Here is a 6,000-nt window from a genome sequence, read left to right on the forward strand (position 1 = left end):
TTCAGATTGCACACAGTGCTGAGAATAGGCAGCAAACTAAATGCAGCAGATACAATATAGAAAATTCTGCAACACTATGCTTGAAATCCAACGTATCACTCTTGCAATTTATTCACAGAGTCAAAACCCTACCTGTGGTTGGACCACTTCTTGTCTGAATTAAGGATAATGTTTACTCTCTTTAAGCCTCGATTTAAAACATTAGTGGTGACCTCCCTCCATATTGACTAATACAATTACCTCTCCTCTTCCCTAGTTTTCCACTTAGTGAAGCACAGTGTTGCTGCTCAGAATTTAGGAAATACTTAGTTTAAGCAGTACGAGTATTTGTGCACTCAAGTACTACTTAGAGTGTCTAAGCCTGACAGATTCAGCATCCTGCCAGTAAATAAGTTTTTCAAAATCTAAGGGCAAATGAAAGAAGACCAAGCCAAAGAAAATATTTTGTACATAATTCATAAGCCTTCCCTCACTGTTTATCCTCCAGACACAGTAATTTTGGAAGATGATATGAAGCAGATATTGATTATTGACAAATAGAAGTTTCATCCTTTCCTATAACTGCAAAAAGTAAATAAACCTAAGGGCAACCTTCAAAACTCTCAGGCCCTTAGTCACACTTTAAGGTTACTACTAAGGAACTGCTCCTGATACCCTCCCTTATCCAGAATAACACCTTTTTCTCTATTTAACTAGTCTACTAATTCAGTAATACTACTCTTGCAGGAAAAGCCACAGTCAGGTTAAAAATCCACGCCTTTTCAGACAGGTTTCTCCTAAGCACATGTAGAGCAAAAGGAAAGTAAATCACAGAATCACAGAATCACCAGGTTGGAAAGGACCCACTGGATCATCGAGTCCAACCATTCCTAACACTCCCTAAACCATGTCCCCAAGCACTTCATCAACCCGTTCCTTAAACACCTCCAGGGAAGGTGACTTGACCACCTCCCTGGGCAGCCTCTTCCAGTGCCCAATGACTCTTACTGTGAAGAATTTTTTTCTGATATCCAACCTGAACCTCCCCTGGCGGAGCTTCAGGCCATTCCCTCTAGTCCTGTCCCCTGTGTCACTTGGGAGAAGAGGCCAGCTCCCTCCTCTCCACAACCTCCTTTCAGGTAGTTGTAGAGAGTAATAAGGTCTCCCCTCAGCCTCCTCTTCTCCAGGCTAAACAACCCCAGCTCTCTCAGCCGCTCCTCATAAGACTTGTTCTCCAGCCCCCTCACCAGCTTCGTTGCTCTTCTCTGGACATGCTCCAGAGCCTCAACATCCTTCTTGTGGTGAGGGGTCCAGAACTGAACACAGTATTTGAGGTGCAGTCTCACCAGTGCCGAGAACAGAGGGAGAATCACCTCCCTGGACCTGCTGGTGACCCCATTTCTGATACAAGCCAAGATGCCATTGGTCTTCTTGGCCACCTGGGCACACTGCTGGCTCATGTTCAGTCGGCTGTCAACCAGCACCCCCAGGTCCTTCTCTTTCGTGCAGCTCTCCAGCCACTCTTCCCCCAGTCTGTAGCACTGCATAGGGTTGTTGTGCCCCAAGTACAGGACCTGGCATTTGGTCTTGTTAAAACTCATCCCATTGGTCTCGGCCCAGCAGTCCAGCCTGTTAAGATCCCTTTGCAGAGCTTCCCTACACTCCAGCAGATCCACACTTCCTCCCAGCTTAGTGTCATCTGCAAACTTGCTGAGGGTGCACTCAATGCCTTCATCCACGTCATTGATAAAGACATTGAACAGAGCTGGACCCAGTACTGAGCCCTGAGGAACTCCACTTGTGACTGGCCTCCAGCTGGAGTTAACTCCATTGACCACCACTCTCTGGACCCGGCCATCTAACCAGTTTTCAATCCAGGAGAGTGTGCGCCTGTCCAGGCCAGAGGCTGACAGTTTCTGAAGCAGAATGCTGTGAGAAACTGTGTCAAAGGCTTTACTGAAGTCCAACAAGACTACATCCACAGCCTTTCCCCCATCCAGTAGTCGAGTCATTTTGTCATAGAAGGTGATCAGGTTAGTTTGGCAAGATCTGCCCTTTGTAAACCCATGTTGACTGGGCCTGATCACCCGGTTCTCTTGCATGTGCTTCATGATAGCACTCAAGATCACCTGTTCCATGACTTTCCCTGGCACTGAGGTGAGACTGACAGGCCTGTAGTTCCCTGGATCCTCTCTGCAACCCTTCTTGTAGATGGGCACAACATTAGCCAGCCTCCAGTCTAGTGGAACTTCCCCAGTCAGCCAGGACCGCTGGAAGATGATGGAAAGGGGTTTGGAAAGGACATCTGCCAGCTGCTTCAATACTCTTGGGTGGATCCCATCCGGCCCCATAGACTTGTGGGAGTCTAGCTGGGCAAGCAAGTCTCTAACCTCCTCAGAAGGAACAACTTTCTTTGCTATTAAAGACTGAGGCAAAGAAGGCATTAAGTACCTCAGCCTTATCCCCTGTCACTGTTATTCCTTCTGCATCCAATAGGGACTGAATATTCTCCCTCGTCCTCCTTTTCCTGTTAATGTATTTGTAGAAAGACTTTTTATTGTCTTTCACAGACTTAGCCAATTTGATTTCTAGTTGGGCCTTGGACGTCCTGATTTTTTCCCTGCACGATCTCACTTCCTCCCTGTAGTCCACCCAAGATGCCTGTCCTTTCCTCCAAAGCACATAGAGCTGCTTATTATTATTGACACATCTTGAGATCTCCCTGCTCCACCAAGCTGGCTTTTTCCCCCGCTGGCTCCTTTTTCGGAACACAGGGATGGCTTGCTCTTGAGCTGCTAGGACTTCATTTTTTAAGAGTGCCCGGCCCTCGTGGGTTCCCTTGCCCTGAAGGACTGTTTCCCACGGGACTTTGCTAATCAACCTTCTGAACAGTCCAAAGTCTGCCCTCTGGAAGTTTAATGTGACTGTTTTGCTAATCCCCTTCTTTATCCCACCTAGAACTGAAAACCCTATCTTCTCATGATCGCTTAGTCCCAGGCGTCCTCCAACCGTCAAATCCCCAACAAGACCTTCTCTATTCGCAAACAGCAGGTCTAGGAAGGCACCCTCCCTTGTTGGTTCACTAACCAGTTGTGCAAGGAAGTTGTCTTCGATGCACTCCAGGAACCTCCTAGACTGTTTCCTTTCTGCTGTATTGTACTCCCAGCAGACATCCGGAAAATTAAAGTCACCCACAAGGACAAGAGGCAGAGATTTAGAGACTATCCCCAGCTGTTTATAGAAGAGCTCATCAGTTGCTTCTTCTTGGTTGGGTGGTCTGTAACAGACTCCTATCACATAGTCCCCCTTCTTGTGGGCTCCTCTGATTTTAACCCATAGGCACTCAGTCCCATCCTCACCATAATCCAGTTCAAGAGTATCAAAGCACTCTTTAACATAGAGGGCTACCCCGCCTCCTTTCCTACCCTTCCTGTCCCGCCTGAAGAGTTTATATCCCAACATAGCTGTACTCCAGTTATGTGAGTCATCCCACCACGTTTCTGTGATGGCAGTGACATAGTAGTCACCTTGCCCTACAACAGCTTCCAGCTCTTCCTTCTTATTGCCCATGATGCGTGCATTGGTGTATATGCACTTTAGCTGGGCTGATGAACCTTCAGCCCTCGTAAAGGGAAGAGAGTTCATTCTCGATTGACTGGTCCTTGGAATAACTAATTCCACAGACCCAGTTTCATCCTTACTGTCCCCACTTGTACTCACCCTCACTTGCCTTGTGGTGGTATACTGGTAGTCCTCTCCAGCACACCATTTCTCAGTTGCCAGTGTCCCACTTCCAGGCTCATTCCCAACTAGCCTGATCTCCTCCCCTTCCCCCTTCACATCTAGTTTAAAGCTTTATTTAAGAGCCTAACTAGATATTTAGAGATTACTTTAGTCCCCCTTGGAGACAAGCATGACCCATCCCTAGTAAGAAAACCTGGGGGTGGGTGGGTCACCCCATGATCAAAGAAGCCAAAGCCTCTCTCCTCACACCAGGCTCGGAGCCAGGCATTAATCAGCTGTATGTCTCTGACCTCCTGTTCCATATTCCTTAGTACTGGGATAGAGCTAAACACCACTTGTGCTCCAGAGCCCTCCATCATCCTCCCTAAAGCCCTGAAGTCTCTTTTGATGGCTTTCAGCTTTCTGCGCTGTAAGTCATCATTGCCTATTTGAAATACTAGCAGGGGATAGTAATCCGTTTCCTTCACTAAGGAAGGAAGTTTTCTAGCGACACCCTTTACTGATGCCCCTGGTAAGCAGCAGACCTCCCTGTGGAGCGGGTCCGGTCTGCAGATGGGTCCCTCCACTCCTTTTAGAAGGGAATCCCCTAAGACGATCACTCTCCTCTTTTTCTTGACAGAGGATGTTTTTAGGGCCCTCTGAGGATGCTGGAGCCTAGGGAATGTTTCTAGGCTGTGGGGACCATCTTCTTCTTCCCCTTCCTCGGGGATAGGTTCTACCTGCAGTGCTTCATATTGATTTCTGAGGGCTACCTGGGGGTTAGTTGTCCGGGTGGGGGGAGCAGGTTTCCTGCGCCAGACAGGAACTTGCTGCCATTCCCCATCTCTTGTTCCCCCTGCCTCACAGATTGTAGGATCGAGCTGCTCCACCGCACTGGCTCCAGCAGCCTGCTGGGTTTGTGTGAGGGCACTGCTCCAAAGATCTATGTCCCTCTCACATTCCCTGATGGTCCTTAATCTGTTCACCTCCTCCCTCAGCTCTGCCACCATGTGAAGGAGTTCTCCGACTCGCGCACAGCTCCCACAAGTGTAGCCGGTACCAGAGGCATGGGCTGGTGTGGGAGGGGGGCACTGCCTACAGCCCAGGGTCTGCGTGGCTGCGTGGACCCACTGAGGCTCTGTCTGTGTGGCAACATCCATCCCGTTCGCTGCTGCTCCCGGAGCAGTTTTAATCTTCTGCCTGGTAGCAACCATGATCAGCTGCCCCGTCTGATCCGCCACCAGCCTCTCCCTGAACCCTTCCTGCTCGCCCTGTCCGCTCGAACTGCCCCTTTGTAATAACTTGCCCCTCACCTCTTCGCCGCGCTCCCAAGAGACCGTTTAAATCTCCCGCGGTAGCCGTCGGGACCACCCCCTCCCGTCAGGCACCGCGCGGGACCGTCCGCTGCTGCGTGTCAGGAGCCGAGCGCCGCCCGCCCCGCTGCCGCTTAGGTTTTCCTCGGCTTTTCCCGTCTCAGGGAAGTGCCTCACCACCTCAGATGGCCACCCCACCGCAGTACTCACCGTCCTGCAGCTGGATGTCGCCGAAAAAGCGACATCAGGATCGAGGGTAAGAAATAAGGAAAGTGAGTTTGAGCAAAAACTCACGAGGAAAGAAAAATAAGAGAGCCCAAAAGGAATGAACAATAGAAATATAGGCAGGAAAGGAGGCTTTACCTTACACAAACAGAATTTGTGTTAGCTCATCCATCCATGACACCAGCATTAATGAGACTGCGCATTCACAGAAGCCTCAGATAAATGTACAGATGGCCATTTAAATGACCTCAATAGAGTAAGTGTCTTATGTGAGCCAGTGCTTTCACTTGGAGAGGATAGAAAGGACATAGGGCTGGAGATGATGAAGATAACAGGCCAGAATTATTGGACTTTTTCTACGCCTCAGCCTTTCTAAGTACTTCCATGGAAATACGGAGCTGGACTATAAAAATTCCAGGCTTTACTGTTGGCATAATTGATCTCAGATATGTAACCACAGAAAGAAATAGAGGAGTATTAATTTAAGACATACAAATCTTGGAGAGGATCCAAGTGTAATATATAATTTTTCCTCCCAGAAAACCATTCATGGTGGTTTTGGAATAGCTTTCAGACTTCAAAACCTGTTCTCTGACCTGTACCACATTTCAGGCAAAAAGCTCTCAGGATTACCATAAAGATCACTTGAATTTGATAGTGTATTATTAATCTAGCTTTGAAATAGTTCCTTGATGATATTTTCATATTTCACAGAAAGGGGTCTGAGGAACTTCCTCTTTAAAAGCCCCCTTACATGTGA

Source organism: Cuculus canorus, chromosome 3 (genome assembly GCF_017976375.1).
Source record: "Cuculus canorus isolate bCucCan1 chromosome 3, bCucCan1.pri, whole genome shotgun sequence".
Taxonomy (NCBI): Eukaryota; Metazoa; Chordata; class Aves; order Cuculiformes; family Cuculidae; genus Cuculus; species Cuculus canorus.